A 20,757-nucleotide genomic window follows, 5' to 3' on the forward strand; every position below is an offset into this window, starting at 1 on the left:
ATTCTTTTGTTGTCAGGTAAAAGGAATAATTGTGCAAAAGTTCAGCTCAATCCGAGATAGGGGTGTGGGGGGAAATAACGTGTACAAACTTTTGACCAGACAGGCAGACAGTGAGTTGATATAAGCTTTGTACAAATAGGAAGATGTGTCTAACTTTGTAAATGTATAGGCAGCAAACGCAGCCATAGGCGGACTGGGGTTAAAATTGGCCCTGGCATTACCATACATGATAAACATTGCTTGCCTTATTTGGAATTTGAGAGTTTAGGCTTAAGTCTGCATTTTTGTGGATATGAGCTAGTAACCTGTTTCTAGGTCGTCTAAACTGGCCTGATGGAGCTGTGAATGTTCTTTTGTAAAAGTTGGCATCAGATTCAACAAGTTTTCGAAATCATTTGTGCCCAACTGTCGAGTAATTTTACTGCATCTCTTTTACTGCGTCTCTTTTACTGCGTCTCTTTTCCTGCGTCTCTTTTACTTCATCTCTTTTACAGAATCTCTTTTACTGCATCTCTTTTACAGAATCTCTTTTACTGCATCTCTTTTACTGCATCTCTTTTACAGAATCTCTTTTACTGCGTCTCTTTTACTGTGTCTCTTTTACAGAATCTCTTTTACTGCATCTCTTTTACAGAATCTCTTTTACTGCATCTCTTTTACTGCATCTCTTTTACAGAATCTCTTTTACTGCGTCTCTTTTACTGCATCTCTCTTACTGCGTCTCTTTTACTGCGTCTCTTTTACTGTGTCTCTTTTACAGAATCTCTTTTACTGCATCTCTTTTACAGAATCTCTTTTTACTGCGTCTCTTTTACTGCATCTCTCTTACTGTGTCTCTTTTACTGCGTCTCTCTAACTGCGGCTCTTTTACTGTGTCTCTTTTACTGCATCTCTTTTACTGCGTCTCTTTTACAGTAGCTCTTTTACAGAATCTCTTTTACTGCGTCTCTCTTACTGCATCTCTTTTACTGCATCTCTTTTACTGCATCTCTTTTACAGAAACTCTTTTACTGCGTCTCTTTTACTGCATCTCTCTTACTGTGTCTCTTTTACTGCGTCTCTTTTACTGTATCTCTTTTACAGAATCTCTTTTACAGAATCTCTTTTACAGAATATCTTTTACTGTGTCTCTTTTACTGCGTCTCTCTTACTGCGTCTCTTTTACTGTGTCTCTTTTACTGCATCTTTTTTACTGCATCTCTTTTACAGAATCTCTTTTACTACGTCTATTTTACTGCGTCTCTCTTACTGCGTCTCTTTTACTGCATCTCTTGCTTTTTTTTTTCTTGATCTCTTCCGTTAATGTCTATTAGGTCACGTGACGAGCTGCTTCAATAATAATTTGATATGTGAATGTCTTTGTAGTAGAGAAATCCTAGGATCTTGCAACGAACCGACCAACCCAATTATATAATGCACCTTTGACAGTCAGTTTTGGGAACAGTGGATCTACAGACGGCTGTACATGGTACTACCTCATAGCATCAAGAAATACTTATTAATTTTCAAAACTGAAGGTCCCGTTTTACATTCACTCGAGTCTGTTCTTCAAACCTCGACTTCAGTAGGACTATACAAAATATAGTTCTTATGTTGTTTGTTACCCTCTCAATGTGTATAGAGTATTGAAAATCACAGAAGCGAATCCATTCTTTTTGGAATATGTGGCTAAGAGTAAAGTCTGTACAAATCTTTTATAAAAGAAAAGGCGAGAGAGGGAAATCATGTTTATGGGGCTTACTGACATTTAAATTGGCCCATTGCGCAGTCCCACTGTCCCATTTAGGTACCGGCCCACCGGGCATTTGCCCGAATGCCCATATAGCCAGTCTGCCCCTGGATGTAGCATGTGGTTTTCGAATCTTGCTTTAAAAATGGAGTATTTATATGCGCAAATAAAATCTTTGAATATGTATATTAAAAAAAAAAGATTTGTGCTCTATCGTAAAGAGAGCGCAATCCAGGAAATGTCGAAATTTGAAAGAATGCTTTTCGTTTATACATCTAATTCGACAAATTGGCAGACTACACAAATGACCAATTTCTCCTTTCCGCAAGCGGATTACATAGAAAAAAAAACTGCCCCGGGTGAGGATCGAACTCACGACCTTCAGATTGCTCGCAGCTATGTTGTGATTATGAGACTGACGCGCTACCTACTGCGCTACCGAGGCAGATAACTATAGTGTGATGTAAAAGAAAATTGGAGCTATTTACTTACAATGGCCTACTCCATTTTCGAAATAATAAGAAAATACGAGCCATTATTAAGCCTATACATTACTATACAGTTTCTATGTAATCTATGAATAAAGGGCTTACAATCAATTATAATGTAGATTTTTGGTATTTGAACAAGGAAAATCCGCTTTTATGTTTGTGCTGTCTGTCTGTCATTCATTCACATTCCTATTTAAAAAAAAAAAAAAAAAAAAGTATCATTGGAAATATAAGTTCAAGTTCACCATCTTATCTTATCTTATCTTATCTTATAGATTACAGAGGTTGCTTCAAAACTTAATCTCTGCTTATTCGTTTGTTTCCCTGGCTGAATTAGCAACCCATTCCATTCTCGAATGACACCAGGGGAGGACTGGGTGTCAAAATCGGCTATATACACTCTGGCCCATGAATTGTATATCATATGATGGGCCTCCAATTATTGGATTATCTGTAATTAAAATCACTGTTTTAATAATGCATCGATAACTGCACGCATGCTCTACATCGTTATATGAGATATAGGCCTATAGGCCTTATGTTGCTTTTTCATCTTTAAGTGTGCTGGCCCTAAAAGGATAAAGCCTACTAATAGCACTGTCTACAAATGCAGGCTATTACATTATTTCGGAAAATCTATTCAATTTAATTAGTATTAATATAAGACTATTTAGGACCTACAATGTAGAATCTGTAACGATTATTTGAACAGACGCTCAGAGAACCATTTGTATAAAAGAATTATTATAAAACCTTTAACAATTTAATAATAGTGGCGATTCACGAGGCCCTTTAGGTGACCCTACCGCCCATTTGGGTACCGGCCCATCGGGCGTTTGCCCGAATGCCCATATAGCCAGTCCGCCCCTGAATGGCACTATACATTGTCTTCAGCGTGTTTAACATACATTGATATCTCTCTATATAGGCCTATGTATACAAGCAGACAACGGGGCAATTGGTTAGTTCTTGTCTACAGAAGGCGATGTGCTAGTGGAAATCCCAATGCCATGCTCGGCAATGGGTAGCAACGAGTAATTGTATTCATTTTCAAACGAAATTAAAATTTAGTAACTTATATAAGGGAAACAATGCACATTCAGATCCATATATCTCAATACTGTAAGATATATAAGTCCCCATTTCTTTATCAAACAAAATTAATTAATTACCGTTAATTAATTAATTAATAGTCCGTTTTTTTAATTGATTCATGTTTTGCTAGAGACAATGAATAATTATGCAAATTTGCAACTTGATCCGAGAATGTGGACAGAACGTGTACCAGCTAGACAGACGGACGGAGTGGATATAAGCTTTGTGTAATACAAGAGACTATGTTCTCGATACATTAAAAGTAGCTGTTGTAGGCAATTGAAAGTTATGTATAAATAGAAATAAATGATGTAATAAAAAAAATTACAATAACAAAACAAAAAAAAGGTGCCCCGGGTGAGGATCGAACTCACGACCTTCAGATCGCTCTGAGCTTTAAGTGATTATGAGACTGACGCGCTACCTACTGCGCTACCGAGGCACGTACGAGGGCATAAGACTGTCAGTACGGTTTGTTGCGCGGGTCTAGGTCTCCTTGCTATTCGATCCTCTTGTTTTTTCGTCGTCAATCCTTAGGGAACGCGAATGGTTCCGCTAGGACCAGTGATGGGCAAACTTTTTGAGGAGCGGGCCAAAAACTTAAAGGAAAAACTTTGGCGGGCCATTATTTTTTTTTTAAATTGAGAAAATACAGAAATGAAGTATCAGATTGAATGATAGATTTGATGATAGTTGGTTTTTATAGTTTGGTTCAGCTTCAAACGTATTTATCATTACAAGTTAACAGAATAGTTTATCCTTCAATCTATTTCTGACATCGCTTTCTCTAAGCTTCTCATAAATATAGAATGATAGAAACCTTGCACATAACTTTTAGAATGAGATAGTATTACATTTAGAGAGGTTTCATCGATCACTTGTAAGTAATACCAATTGCAGTGACATTAACGTTGTTGTTTTTTCCATCTGTAGAACTGGAACAGTTCAAATTTTTTTAGGCTAACTCATTTCATTTTTATTTATTGATTCCCATGTTTCCTTTATTTTAGACAAATTTACAGCTGTAAAATCAATTCTATTATCTGGAATTATATTTGGAAGTGAAATGTTCTGATATATTATATACCTTATAATCGGCCACAGTTTCATTACAAATAAGAAACAGGTTTTTCTTTAACTCTATCTCTCCGAAATTATATTCTGCGCTCAGGAGTTATTCATTTTTCCCATTTGTACTAGCCTGTTAGGGTTAAACGTCAATAACGTTTTCTTTGAATCAGAAAGTATAATGATAGAGATAAATGCATGCACTTTTTATATAACACAAATTAATGTTTATAAACCCAAAAATTAAGTTAAGATGGGGTCAAATCAACGGTGTTATCGTCAATCAGGAGAGAAAGAAATACAATTAAGAAACAAGTATTTCCAAATGCAATTAAGAAACACAACCTTAGAATCAACTCCTCTCAGACTTTGCGATCTATAGGGCAGATGACTTAAAGGTCATCTTTTTCTGCATTCCATGCAATATGGTTAACCAGGGTGTCATGTTGCTAGCCTACCGCCTTTACTTTTCTAACTAATGTCTGGTGTCAATTAGAATAAGCTGGAGCCCTAAAATATACACCATAATTTAGTTTAGGCTCCTCGTGAAACTAATTGAATAACAACTCTGATTGAATCATAGATATTAAAAGGATCACTATTACTCTAATGGTGTATCTGATATTTCATACATTTGGTTTCTTACATTGTCAATGAACATTGTTATTTTTAACTAGGCCTTTGTGCAAGTTAAAAACAGACATGGGTAAACTAGCGGATCCAGAACTTTTGAGGAGAAGGAGGGGCGATATTTTGTTCTATTTACTCTTCATTTTTTGTATTTTTATCATTCTATATATATATAATTATATATAAAGAATTAATAAATAAATACATATATACATTTATAAACATATATTAAAGCATTATATATATATATATATATATATATTATCGTTAAAACAAAACAAAAACAAACAAAAAAACGCTCAAGAAAAAAAGTGCCCCGGGTGAGGATCGAACTCACGACCTTCAGATAGCTCTGCGTTAAGTGATTATGAGACTGACGCGCTACCTACTGCGCTACCGAGGCTACCAGTGACACTAAAGTCCTACACAAGACCGAGAAGCAAAGTTAGCACACGCATTGACAAAGTAACATTCAAGAAAGGATATACTCTTGTAGTGTTGGCTAGTTCGTGATAAATCTATTCTGCTTTAAGCCCCGCCTCCATGTTCACTTCTCCCCAATCTCTATGAGGCCTATACTATTCGTTCATCTTGCTGGTCTGAAAAACAAACTCAAGTTTCTTGAGGAAGACCAAACTTTCAATTGGGAGTATACGTTTTGAAATCATTTTGTATTCAAGGCAGACACATTGATGGGTTGTGGCAACGATTAAGGCATTCTCTTAAATGGCAGTGTAAATGTTTCAATTAAAAGGTCAACATACCCTATATTTTCTTAGATTGGTATAGTGATTAACATAGATCTAGGCCACTTGTCTAATAACCTTTATTTTCAAACTTATAAATCTAGTCTACTTATCTACATACCATGGGCATTGCCTGGTTGAGGGGGGGGGGGGGGGTAAATTTTTATTTATTTTTCTTTAAGGGGTTTTTAAAATGTTTTTTTTTCCTTTAAGGGGGTTTGGAGTTTAAAACCCTCGTCTTCTATAAAACAACAACAGCAACAAAATAAACAAAAATAAACAAAACGACCAAATTCCATGAGCGTAGCTAAAGGAGGGGAGGCGAGTTAAGTTTAAAATAAAATAAAAATAAAATCCCTCTTCAATATAAGACTAAAGCAAACAAAAAGTCACCTTATTCTATGATCGTAGCCAATAAGAGTTTTTTGAGGTAAACCCCCCCCCCCTTTTTCGTCGGTTTTTGAGGTTAAAAACCGCTTCTTCAATATAAAACTAAAGCAAACTACAGTCACCAAATTATATGATTGTAGCCCAGTGGAGGGGGTTGTTTAAAACCCCTCCATAGGGCTTTAAATTTAAATCCCCTCCAGAGGATTTTGAGCTTAAAACTCTATCTACAGAGTTCTTTAATAATAAAATAAAGCAATTCACTACAGTCACCAAATTATGAGTGTAGCTAACCAAGGGAGTTTTGAGTTTAAAATTTCCCTGCAGATTGTTTTGAGTTTAAAAATACCCTGCAGATTGTTTTGAGTTTAAAAATACCCTGCATATTGTTTTGAGTTTAAAACCCCCAACAGATGGTTTTGAAGGTAAAATTCCCCTTTTCAATAAAAAAAAAAGCTAAAATAAACTACAGTCACCAAATTTCACAAACCCCAAATGGGGTTTGTGGTTACTCCCCCTCCCACTCCAATAAAAAACTAAAGCGAACCTCTACTTGCCAATTTTTACCAGTCACTGGCTTACAGCGCTCCTCCAGACCCCCTATTTGGAAAGGGCGGGGTAACCGGGGTTACTGTCTTTCCACTTACTCCTGAAAGAACCTATTCTAGGGTACAAAAAAAGTCTGAAAGAATTAAGGGTCAGAATGTAACAAAGATTACTTCCGTATACACTTACACACATGGCCTATATATATTGTTATATATTATTATGATTCCCCCCCTTCCCAAACCTTCACCTACTGCGGCTGCTTCTCTCTGTCATCTTATAATAATAATAATTTTATTTATAAAGCGCTGTTAACAAACAAAATGTAGGCTCCAGGCGCTGTAATAACATTACAAGCACTGGTCAATATTATGATCAAGATTAGTAAGCCTATTACTGGGTTATAGTGCACTTAAGCTTTTCGCATCAGATTCGCTTCTTAATGTGATACTACTGCTAACTTAATAAATAAATCTGCACCCTTAAACTATTTTTTGAATGGATTATGTGTTTTAGGGGCAACTATAGCAGTTGGACGACATAATTGCAGTTTACAAGATTACTATTCGTTTTAAATTATGTCTAGCTTATAATGCATAATAAATAGATTTTTTTCTCTTAAAAAATAGTAAACATTTGTTCGTGTGTTAATATAGTACTTAATATAACAGAACTTACATACTTTAACAATACAAATATAAAAACAAAACTTTTTGACAAAAAATCTACAACCGTTTGCCTAAATGCGTTAAAAATATCGAATACGGTCGTCTCCCCTAATAAAGAGCCTCAAGTGATTGAGTGTTTAATCTATATTATAAAGTAGAATGTGAGGTGTATGTATATATGTGACTTATAGAAATCAAAACCGCTTGACCAATCTTGATAAAACTTGGCTGGAATGTTTCTTGAGTACCAACTTAGACCGTAGTGTATGTATTGTAGCCCTAAAACAAACTTAAGACCCTAAAAAAAAAATAAAGTTGTCCAACTCTACTACTTACTTAGACTTAGGTCCTCCCGCGCCGTTCGGCGCATTGGGCGGCAAGCTGTCTCCAAAAAAATCTGTCACTGGCAATGTCTGAAGCCTCCTCCCACCTTGTGTCCACTGTTCTGAGGTCCTCCATGAAGGTGTGTCGCCAAGTAATACGAGGACGTCCCTGTTTGCGCTTTCCTCGTTTTGGCTTCCATGTTATCGCAACTCTTGGTGTGCTTAATTCATTTTGACGTAGAACATGTGCCAAACCTCATGCGATGCTCAGTCACAACCTCACTAAGTGTTCGACTCCCAGTTCGGCATAGGATTTCCTTGTTTGAGATCCGGTCTGTGTAACTGACTCCCAAAATCCGTCTCAGCCATCTCTGTTGAGACACATTTAGTCTTTTCTCAATTTTGACAGATGACTTCCACGTCTCACATGCATATGTAGCAGTTGGAATGACGATAGTGTTGAGAAGGTGTATTTTTGTCTCGAGTCCAATGGCTTGGCTAGTCCAAATAGGCTTTGGAAAATGCTCCCTGCCTTTCCTATTCGGCACGCTACATCATGGTAATCATCTCCATCATTTGTTATGATGCTGGCAAGGTACGTGAACTTGTCCAGCTCTTCAAGCTTTGACTCGCCAAGTCTGACGGGGACACCCTTTGCCTTATATCCCACTCGCATAATTTTAGTCTTATCCAAGTTTATGCGGAGGCCAATTTTGGGTGCCTCTCTGTCTAGGCTCTCCGTCATTTCTTGAATGCATTTATTTGTAGCCCCGAGTAGTGCAACATCATCAGCAAGGTCCAAGACCGTCAATCGGAGTTGTTCATGCCATGGAATACCAAAGGCAGTCTGGTTCATTGCTCTCCTCATTATGTAGTCGATGGCTAGGAGGAAAAGGAAGGGAGATAAGATGCACCCCTGTCTCACACCTGTCTCGATTGTAAAAAACTATGTTGTTCCCTCTTCTGTTTTAATGCAGCAACTAGACTGACTGTAAAGGTGTCGTAGGATCTGGACGAATTTTTCTGGGATACCGTATTCTCTAACTATTTTCCATAGTGATTCTCGGTGGACACTATCAAACGCTTTTTTGAAGTCCACGAAACTGATCGTTAGCCGTTGTTGGTACTCAAGACTTTGTTCTATGATATTTCGTAGAACGAAAATCTGCTCTGTACATGATCTGCCTCTTCGGAAACCTGCTTGTTCTTCTCTGAGCCAACTCTATTACAGCTATAGTATTTTATGGATCAAGGCCATGTCTACATGATGAGACAAAACGGAAAGGTCACGCATGCGCAGAGATGCTAGATCTAAATTAGCTCTCATTTAAGAAAACATAATTTTGTAATTTTACACATGAACATACAAATTAGTGTCTATTCATTTCATTATTTTATGAAAATTAGCCTTCAAATATGAGGTTACAATTTTTTTTTTACATAAAATCGTTCACTCTAAATGCGAGAATAGCTTTAGCCGCATTTACACACTTTTCCAGAACTCGCGCGTAGTGATACGAATGAAATTAACCTCAGAGGTCATAATATAACGCATTATAAAGGCATATTATTAAACAAATAAACTACTTACATAACACAATTTACTTTCCATTGTGTTTTTTAAAGTATTTTACCATACAACTACCGATTAGGTTTAATTACTTTTAATTGACTTTTTTCTTTCAGATTTACTTTTGCGAATTAGGCCTGATAACATAGCTACACATATACATTAGACGTGTTCACAACACGTCATTCATCAAGGCGCGGTATCTAGGTCAATTTTACAGCCTACAGTGTCTAAAGAAACACAGCCTCAAAGTGACAACAAAGTGTAGAGTCTTTTACTATAATTGGCTCAAAGTTTTTATTTATTGACTAGACTGCTGTGGCATTCAAATTGTTTAGATTCTAGATCTACATAAAATTAAACTAACAATGTTATATAAACAATTACATTTACGCGTTCGATTTTATTATAAAATATATTTTATCGATTTTTGTCACCCCTTCGTGTGTCGTGCACACCACTATGCAAAAACACTCTGATTGGACATGAGGTTCTATATGGGGGATATTATATATATATATATATATATATATATATATATAATATATATATATATATATATACTAATATACAATAATTAATAAGTTTCTTGGCCCGCTGAATTCACACCTACGATAGTATGTCTACATTTTTTATAATAATATCTAGACTCTAGATCTAAATATATGTAGACCTACAAGCAAATGTTTTTATTTTAAAAAAAATGGATTTAGGTCGATTACATTAATACTATTTTTTAATTTACGCATTCGCTTTCTTATACCATTATTATTTCGTTTGTTTCCAAAAAAATCTCAGTGACTTTATCGACAGTGATATGTGAAATTAAGACCCGCGGGTCGCGGGTAAATTATGTCTAAAAATTAATAATTTTAAAAGTGGTGTATTTTTTATGATAAAACTGCTTACATAAGTGATTTAAAAAATTAGATTTTTCCTTTTCAGAAAAGAAACGGGACAGACGGACAGACATTCACACAAAACTAATAGCGTCTTTTCCCCTTTCGGGGGCCGCTAAAAAAAAAACAACAACAAGGAAAAAAACAAAAAAAAAAAAACGTGCAATTGGACCTTAAAAATGTCCATTAATAAACCTGATTCTTCGTTAGAGCTTTATCATAATTTCGTCAATATGGGGATTCTATGATAAATTTTCATTTGATTATGGCGTCGGTAGCTTTGCTTAAATTCAAGGAAGACTGTCTTATCCAGTAGGCATAGAAAGCCTCAAATATACCTTGAAGTTCATATTCAAAAAACAATTTTCCCTTAGGGCGTTTATCTCGGGTTTACTCCCATAACGCCCAAAGGGGGTACTTGAAATCGTTTCAGCTTCCGTTAGTCCCTATCATTAGATCGCCAAGAACGCAGTCATCTGATCCAGTGTCCAGTACAAATACATTATTTAGTTCTCCACTGTCCACTTCTAACTGTATATCACGATTCCATCTGCAATGACCGGGGGTATTGTTGGGCAAGGACAAAAGGGGAAGTACCCATCTTTCTCACCTTTGTGGATAACAGCAGACGTCGCTTCGCTTCTACGTCACCGCATTCAAGAAAGACAACTGTCACATGACAACTTACTGACTAGAGAATACTGTCCCTTTGACAACTGTATTTGCATTCTTTAGTTCGATATTTTTTTAATTACAATCCGGCCAGGCGCCAGTGAACTCTATTAATGCCATAAATATTGGCGTGGTTTTGACATTAATTGGAAAGTTTAAAATATGCAGACTAGAATGTGTTGTGCTTAGAAGAAAAAAAAAAAAAAAAAAAGCAAAACATAATACTTTTTTAAAAAGCTTATATAAAAAAAGAACTCCACACTTAAAACTATAGGCCTATATCTCAATAATATGCACACCGTCCGCCTTTATTGATATAAAAAAATTAATCAACAACAATTAATTGACTAATTGAGAAATTGATTATTTATTTCTATTGATTCATGTTTTGATGGGTACAATCATTTTTAGAAGTTTCAATTACATCAAAGAATGGATGAGGTAGAAATAATGTGTGCAATCATCTAAAGGGACAAAACCCTTCATATCTGTAAATACCGAAGGGTATCAAACAAAATAACTACCAGTAATTAATATACTAATTGGTTAATTTTTACAAGGCTTATATGAACTCAAACTGTCTGTCTGTCTGGAAAAATGTCTGTACATACTCAATCTCGGATCAAGTTGATTGATAAACTTATTCGTTTTTTTTATTGATTATTATAATGCCAAATTTTATACTTGATCTGAGAATGGGAAGTGGGAGAAAAACGTGCACAAGAAGTAATAAGGGAAATAACTCTACATATAAAGACACATCTCTCAATAAGTAGCATTTATTTCCCTTTTATGATACTAAACAAACTAATTAATAACCAATAATTGATGAACTAAATTTTTTTTTTTTTATTGATTCATGTTTTTTTTTTTTCTTGGGTACAACAAATAATTGTGTACAATTCAACTTTATCCGAGAAATAACTTGTACAAGAGTTGTACCAGACAGACGGGGTGAGTATGCTTTGTAAAAATTAGTTAATATCTTTTGATAACAAAAAAATGTAACGAAACTCAGAATGAACCGACCACAAGTAATCAATCTTGTCTTTTTCTTTATTTAAAAATAATAGGAAACAAGAATATCGTTGCCTATTTAGAACCTCCTTTATCAGCCTAGAAAAACAAAACGCTGTGTGTGTGTGTTTGTGTGTGTGCGCGCTGTTAGTCTCATTTAGATATCAAATACTAAAAGAGGTATGAAAAATCCGATTTTTACCATCAACAGCACCGTCTGGAAAGAAGTAGGAGTATGGCCAGAGGTGTGCTGAGGAGGGGGGCATCATGGCCCACGCGCCACATTCAGAGGGAATCCTCAAGCAGAGAGACGCCAAAAGGTCTCGAAGGCAAGCACGATTTTCAATTAGTTTACTTTTGAAATCGACTTCTGGAAAATATATTTTTAATTGATACACGTTTTCACGTGATTACTTCTGAGTTTCTTGATCTGACTTAAAAATGACCCCCAGGATAACAGACAATGCTATATTGAAATCTCCAACAGACTTTCACTCGCGTTATTTCTGGTGTACTCATCGTGCTGGAAACAATGCGTTGTGCTTATCACCATGTGTCACTGAGCATCTTTAAAATATAATAAGGTTTTTATTGGAAACAACTATTATTATTAACAATTATAATTCTACTTTATTATTTAGTAAACACTGTAATAGTGCAAATGTTCTAACAGTGTTCAATAAAATAATTAAATTGACTATTAAAAGACATTATTTAGATTTATTTTAATTGCCAATAAATTACAGATGTGACTTCAAACGAGAAGATAATTACGTCCTATATCATTTGCAATTTAGAATGATGTAAGTTCTCCATTCTCGTGTGTTATGCAAATTTTTAGGCCCTGCGTCTCGTCGCAAACAATGATGCACGCTACACGAGTATGATCTTTCAATCTAGCCCATTACAAACGTAGCTAGCCTGCTGCCTCGACTATATCTCAAAATTCATTTTCACGATAAGAGATAAAAAAATATTCCTAATATGTATTCGTAGGAGGCGCGGTGGCTGAGCGGTAAAGCGGATGGCTTTCGAACCGGGGGTCATGGGTTCGATTTCTGGTGAAGACAAGGATTTTTAATTTCGGGATCTTAAGGCACCCCTCGGTCCACCCAGCTCTAATGGGTACCTTAGGAAAAGTAACGGCGGTTGGTCGTTGTGCTGGCCACATGACACCCTCGTTAAACGTAGGCCACAGAAACATATAAGCTTTACATTATCTGCCCTATAGACCATAAGGTCCGAAATGAGAACTTTACTTTTTTTTTTTTCAATATGTAAAACTTACTTATTGTTTGATTTTCAACTATGGATCGCAGAAGTGGAATACATTTAGTTTGAAATTGTAGGGATAGGTATTAGTAGGTAGGAATAGTTCTTGGTCTTTCCTAAACATTTAAACAATGATTTGATAGAAGAGAATCAAACTGAATAATAAGTTGAAGTACAGATAATCGTTATTATATATTTGTAGACCTACCATCTTGGAGGTACACATTTTTACAAAGCTTATATCAACTCTGTCTGGTAAAAAGTGTGCACATGTTTTCTTCTCCTACAACCATTCTCAGATCAAGCTGAAACTTCACATATTCATTCATTGGCATAGACAAGACATGAATCAATTAGAAAAATTTTAATCATTTAGACGATTAATTACTGGTAATTCATTATTTTGTTTAATAGCAACAAGGGAAACTAATACTTCAGTATTCACAAATATGCCTAACTTTGTTGAGTTTAGTCCCCTTAAACGCTATTTCTCCCCCACGCATCCTCCGATGAAGTTGGTACTTGAAACAATTATTTATTGTATCTAAAAAAAGGCATGAATCAATAAACACAAATGCACATTTAGTCAATTAATTACTGGTAATTATTTTTTGTTTGATATCGAATAAGGAAAATAATAATTTTAAATAGGAGTTCTTCCCCTTAATATAAGCTTTTTTTTAAAAATATATTTTGCTTGTGAACGTTCATGTGAGGAAATTGTGTGTAACCAAAAACTTTAAAACAATATACAGTTAGAATTCGTTAGCACTAGATCTGCCACCGATTCAATATTGAATCTAATAAACAAATAGACTTAAATAAAACCGGTTACAGGTGAGTCAGATAGTGAACAGAGCAGTAGTGTTCCTTTGTAGAATGAATAACAAAGGAGTAAATTATAGGTAGCAGGGCCGGTCCTAGAAATTGCGGGGCCCTATGCGAAACTGATTGCGCGGGGCCTAGTCTGTTTGGGAATAAGGATATTAAGTGAAAATTAAGATTTTGTATAAGAAAAAAATTCGACTTTACTAAGTTAAAAATTGCGATCTGTACTTTACGAACCTTGTATCCAATGGCATATTTATATGCTAGTGACTATAAAAGTAAATAAAGTATTGGAACTTCCGATTAAGGTATAAATTCGCCCGATTATTACATGAAAGCTGACAATGCCTTTTTTCCTTTTATCACGCTTAGGATTGGCGTTTTCCGCAATTAATGACACCCACAAATGGCAATTTTGTATATTTTTCTGGAGATTTTAAAGAGTTTTCTGGAGATTTTAATAAATTCATGAGATTTCCAGGAGTTTTTCGTATATATATTGTACTTTAATAATTACACCCTGAATTAGCGCGGGGCCAATGAAAGCGCGGGGCCCACTAGGTTGCAGTGGCCTAAGAACGGCCCTGATAAGTAGTGACTATTCGGAATATATGTACCTTGAATATAGTTTTAGTCAAATAATAAATTATACTGTTTTTTTTTGTTTTTTTTTATTTTTTTATTATAATGTTATTAATAAATTCTTAATATTAGCCTAAATTACTATGTATTGTTTCTGGAAAGGGCGACAGTTATGCTCGCTAAGCCTCTACCTAAGACAGCCATTTTTTTTATTTCTGAAAGTTTACCATTGTGAAATTAAAAGTAGCCTTATTATATGCACATGATTACAGACCATTTTAAAACCATTATCTGAAAAAGACAGGTCAATTTAGGCGGCAATATTCATATACAGAAACAAACTCTAGACAGAAATCAAATTTCGTCGCTCTACTTATTCATACACTATTGAGCTATGCATCTTAAATAACGTATGAAACATAATAATGCATGCATAAAATTCTCATTTCGCAAGCGATACTTCTTGTGATGTTTCATCGAGTGCCTTATATTTAATACTGGTGTATGAAAGAGAGAGAGAGGGGGGAGCAATGAATTTATTGAATATCCAGATCTTATTGTTGCCATTGTGTTTGATCAAGATAGAAGTATTTGGAAGCTCTCTGCCTTGGACTATGTGTCAAGATAGTCTATTGGAAAGTTTGGAATGTGTCGTTGGGGCATCACATATGATTCTGTCCCGACGTTTTATCGACATCTTCTTGATTCTCTTGTTTCCCTTTCCAAAAGTATACCATGCATTTTTTACAAAGCTTATAAACGTTTGTACATGTTATTCCTTCTATTTTCATAAGCACATCGCTGGTACAGTGGTTAGCGTATTGACTGAGCTAAGCCCTCGAATTCGAATTGAAGTTTTTTAGAAAATGTATTTAAAAAGCGATTACGGTAACATTAATACAGACCCCCCCCCTTTTATTCTTTCTTCCTCCCCCTTTTCCAACTGGTCCAGACAAGTGATAGGATCATAGCGTACTGAAACAAGTGATAGGATCATAGCGTACCGAGAAAGCTAAAAGCATGAAATTGCCCTAAACAAAAACAATTGGTACAAATATTTCTTGTCACACAGATTTTATTATTGATAGTCGAGATCTATTCAACATGTAATAACATGACTGATCCAAAGGAATTAATACAACTACACTTAATATAAGCTTTTTTTTTTTAATGTATTTTTTTCCTTTCAAATCGTTTGTATCTTGTCACGGAACCACAAATCCTTTTGGTCTGTGTTGAAGTTTAAAAATAAACTGTTGGTAATAAGTATTTTGTTCTAAAAAAATAACAACTCTTCTTCTAAATTATATCCACACATTTGTGTGTGTGTGTGCCAAAGTCGTCTGCTTGATCACGTGATAGTTGTTAACATTTCTATTTGATTTCTTTTCTCAGTCTAAAACAATAGCCCCCCCCCCCCCCCCCCAATATGACGATGTCGTCAAGACGTACATGCCCTAGAGATATGAAAACTTCAAAAGTTTTTAAAAATATTCCCCCTCCCCCACCCCTTTTGTTCACTCTAAGTGTTTCTCATTTTAGTTTCCTACGTTCATGTTTTTTAAAAGTTGTTATCCTGTACCATCTCGTCTGCTCGCGCCATTATCCTTATCGTCCAAACTGGGGACTGGTGGTTCTGAATTACCATGGTATAAACTTGGATTCACTGGGATCCATTTTCCTAAATGCCCCAAAGACCAAGCCTCTAACACTGGGGCGAGACTGCACGGCCAGCCAAGCATGACTCATGGACAGGGAGATAGATGTCTAGTCTATAGAGTTGAAACCGAAAGTCTAAGAGTCTGCATAGGGCTAAGTAACATTTAGAGCCGGACTAAACTTTGTTAATCTCTAATTATTGTTTTTTAATATTTTTTTTTGTTAGATATGCACAAACGATTAGAGGGGAACATATTTCATAAACAATTAAACGAAAACTGTATAAACTATACGCATGACCGAACATGAGATGGAGAGTTTAATTAGAGTGAAAATACATTAACTCATTGCATCCAAAGTAAAAATGTAACGACCTTCAAAGATAAGAAATGTTAGAATTGAGTAAGTTTGACCCCATGCAGTAGCGGAGCAAGGCGCTGGCGACGTGTGCGACCTACCGAGGCATCGAAGGTTTAAATGACGTGCATCTAATAGTATAGAATGAACTGAATCTACTACTTCACAATCTATTCAAAAATAACTGACCACAATAATGTCTAAAACTGTTACCGATAAATGGTAGAGTAAAAGAAGAAATTGTAACGCTTTACATTGTTAAATCTCATAGAAACTGTAGTAAAGTTTAACAAATGTCATCTTAAAAATGTGTCATACATCAACTGGAACAATGAAATTAGAATAAAACATGTGTACGCGCATGTGTCTACAGCAGAGAACACTCAGCAACCTAAAGATCATCAAGTTTTATGTTAACATTCATTGTTGTGAAAACATGGAACTTAGGGTTTTGTCTTATGTGTTTTTGGCAATGTAATCTTCTACTGAATGTAATCTTCTACTGAATGTAATCTTCTACTGAATGTAATCTTCTACTGAATGTAATCTTCTACTGAATGTAATCTTCTACTGAATGTAATCTTCTACTGAATGTAATCTTCTACTGAATGTAATCTTCTACTGAAAAAAAAAAGCTTAGGTGTAAGTAGCTACAATAATAATTCAACACATTCTGGTGTAAACATCAAATACTTGAACCCCGAAACACATCCTGTGTGTGTAAACATCAAATACTTGAACCCCGAAACATTTAAGTTGTACGCCAAACTTTTGGCCACTTCGCTCCCATATAGCTATTAAGAAAGCGAATTGTGGAGTCCATTCATTCTTACATTCAAAGATAAAGCATTTTTCGATTTTTCAGGCATGTGGTGGGAAAAGTTGGTAAGTTATATGTTCTCTCCCCCCCCCCCCAATCCAACTCGCTTTTCCTCCGAGGGTCCAATACTTAAGCTGTTTCAAAAGAAGCAATGTTCTACTGCCAGCAATTATATGCAATAAAAAGAGTTATATTTTAATTCCTTGCGGCGTCAGCAGACGACATAGAGCGAAAGGAGATTTTAAAAAAATGTTTTAATGGATATTAAAGCTTTTTTTTTTTTTTTTTTTGACTGTTGTTGCTTCATTTTAAAAAGAGTAATTTTAGCTTGCAAGGTTATTAAACACAATCTGGTGTCGGGGGTGAGGGAATGGGGGGGGGGAACGGAGGGTGGGGGGAAGGGTGAAAGATTTTCAGCACGTGCTTCATGTTATATTTGACTGATTGATTGAATGACATGCAGTAGCAGGCGTAAATGTGTCGGACACATTGGAGGATGGGGGATAGTGGGAGTTATGTTATAACAAAAATTATATCAATTCACTCTGTCTGTCTGTCTGTCCGTCTGTTAGGTTATGTCTCCCACTTCCCATTCTTAGATCAATTTGTTGAAACTTCCCACAATTATTCATTGCTCCTAACAACACATGAATCAATTTAAAAAAAAAAAATTAATTATGTTTTATATAGAGACATTAAGGGATAACCAAGGGAAGATAAACCTTGTGTACAGAATTAGGTTGTCGCCTAAAACATTTGAAACTAACAAAAGATAACTATAAAACATTCTATTTTCATAAGCTCAGTGGCTGGTATTATAGTTGGAATCTACGAAGGCTTAAACGTTCGAATTCAAATCGATATTTTTTTTTAAATTGCTATTAAGTAAACGTATTGTGGAGTCCATTAATTCTTACATTCAGACAAAGTATTTTTCTGTTTTCCTGGCGCGTGTGGTGAAGAAGCCAACACGGACACCCCTTCCCAAATACCCCCACCTCCACAACCCCCTCCCCAACTGGTCCAAACAAATGATTGCACCATAGCACATTGAGTAAGCTCAAATCATGAAATTGCGCTAAACAAAAACAATCGGTAAAGATATTTCCAATCGTACAGACATGATATTGTTATTTTAGATCAGTGGTTCCCAAACTTTTTTGTCTCGTAGACCCCTTGCCATGGTTTCTGCTTTTCGGTAGACCCCCTGCTTAACTTATATTGCTTTTTTTTTTTGCAATTTATTTTAAAACTAATTTCTAATTTTAGTGATTTGAAGAGTGAAAATGCAATTTAAAAATACATATAAAGTATTAAATAATAACTCATTTTTATTGATAAAATTCATATTTAACCAATTAAATATGTATTGCTGGAATCATCAAACACATTGGAAATGTTTTTTTACCCAGGCTTATTATCTGTTCCTATGGATGTCATGTTTCATACATTCTATGAAGAAGACATTCAAACAATTAATATTAATTAATTAATTTGTTTTAAGTATCATTGTAAAAGTTTTCGCAAAGAGTTTCTCGTGTATCTTTCACGTGTCCGCCGAACTGTTTTCACTAAAGGAGAAGGGGCGAAGGCGAGTAACTGGCGCCTTAGCCAGTAGGCTTCAAACAGGAAGAGCTCATTAGCCACATAGCAGAAGGAAAACTGAATTTAAAAATCTGCTGCCTTGCAACTATTCCCAAACATGGGAAAGCTGTCGTGGGTCAACCCTGAGGAAAAATAAGGAGCTGGCGACCCCTAGGCAGTTTACAGCACACAGCGCTACACCCCATCAGAGCCTGTGACGCCACTGATCCCAAACTGATCACAAACTGTATATATTTCCTTTGCAAAGAATCACATAAGAAGCTTTTAATTTGATAACTCATGCCACCGATGTGCCCTTGAACTGTATTTTTGCTTAAAGAAATTCTTTTAATAATATCAGATGTAGGTGTGTGTAAAACAGTTTTCACAACTACAACGGCTGGTAAAATCAATGTTTTACCTATGTTTCCGTATTTTCCGCTATAAGTAAAGAGATACTGTAAGACGCTCACAAACCAACATCTTCTATATATATATATGATGTTGAAGTGAGATTGTGTGGGTCTATTCTTAACTTTATCTTTGAGTGCTAGAAAATTTTAAAATCTTTATCTATTTTGTCAGGGTGACATTGTCTCAGATGATCCTCTAGCAATTGGTTTCGTATCATTATTTTAAAAAAGTCACTTAGGCAACCGCTTGTTTGACAAGGAAGGAATGAATCCCAGTTTTAAATAATCAACGCTGGACAGTGTACATTTCTTTTTGTTAAACATTTGTTACATGTAGACAAAATTAAAATTTTTAAATAAGTATTGAGACAATTCTTTGGTTTGATTAGCAGGATATATATTTAAATGATTTACCAAGATAAAAATCATATATTACTGTATAAAATAATTACATTAAATGAATGTAAAAATTAAAATGATCTGCTTTAAATGAAATCTATTATCGTATTATCTCATAGACCCCCAATTTATTTTTTCACTTTCGTAGACCCCCTGGAAGTCTTCGTAGACCCCTGGGGGTCTATATAGACCACTTTGGGAATCACTGTTTTAGATCTACTAACAGTTAATTAAATAAATAATTGATACAATTACACTAAATATCTGCTTTATAAAAAGATAGAGAATAGAATTGAATTGTTTTTATTATTTATATCTTACGACCCTGAGAAAGCTTCATTTAATAACATACCGAGAAAATGTTACCAATAGCGGAATATTTTCCCTGATAGGCAAGTACATCCTATAGGAAGTGGCAACTGAACGTGGATTGACATTTGTAAGACAACTCATTAGACAAAGCGAAACACATTTTCCAAAGTCAGCTTTAACATGAAAGCCGAAAAGAGGAAATAAAAAACATGGCCGTCCACGTCTAATATGGTGTGGCACCGTTTTAGAAGTCCTGAATTTCGTGGGCATCAGCTGAGAAGTGGCCTTTTTTTTTATTATTATTAAATGCTGCTGGTAAAGTCATTGGCAAAAACATAAAAAAAAAAAAAAAAAAAAACATTTGGGCAGCTGTTTGAGACAAACATTTATTAAAAAAAAAGCTAAAAAGATTCTAGGAATAAAAAAATCACCCATTCAATAAGGGTGTTGTGATTTTACCATCACAAAAGAGATACAAGACATCGATAACAAAGACAAACAGAACGAAAAACTCTTACTGCTTCATGCATAATCTAATCGTAGAAATCATCTGATATCAACTTTTCACGTGTAAATTATGAGTGAGTCTGGTGTGAATGTATGTTTTGATTTTCTATAATTATACTGTTTTCTTTGGTGTAATGCTCAAATTGTAAGACGAATTTCCTTATGGATAATAACGATTATTAT

The 20,757-nt window shown here is 35.2% G+C and overlaps 3 non-coding genes across 3 annotated transcripts; all 3 read right to left on the reverse strand.

The window, feature by feature from the left end:
- Window positions 1-2,080: 2,080 nt before the first annotated feature.
- On the reverse strand, window positions 2,081-2,174 carry Trnam-cau (transfer RNA methionine (anticodon CAU)). Its single transcript has 2 exons — window positions 2,138-2,174; window positions 2,081-2,116 (listed from the first exon to the last, which is right to left on the reverse strand). It is a non-coding gene; the product is annotated as a tRNA-Met (tRNA).
- Window positions 2,175-3,664: 1,490 nt separating this feature from the next.
- On the reverse strand, window positions 3,665-3,757 carry Trnam-cau (transfer RNA methionine (anticodon CAU)). The gene is made up of 2 exons: window positions 3,721-3,757; window positions 3,665-3,700 (listed from the first exon to the last, which is right to left on the reverse strand). It is a non-coding gene; the product is annotated as a tRNA-Met (tRNA).
- A 1,568-nt stretch (window positions 3,758-5,325) lies between these two features.
- Trnam-cau (transfer RNA methionine (anticodon CAU)) lies at window positions 5,326-5,416 on the reverse strand. Its single transcript is given in 2 exon segments — window positions 5,326-5,361; window positions 5,380-5,416. It is a non-coding gene; the product is annotated as a tRNA-Met (tRNA).
- Between the last annotated feature and the right edge of the window lie 15,341 nt (window positions 5,417-20,757).

Source organism: Biomphalaria glabrata, chromosome 3 (genome assembly GCF_947242115.1).
Source record: "Biomphalaria glabrata chromosome 3, xgBioGlab47.1, whole genome shotgun sequence".
Lineage (NCBI taxonomy): Eukaryota > Metazoa > Mollusca > Gastropoda > Planorbidae > Biomphalaria > Biomphalaria glabrata.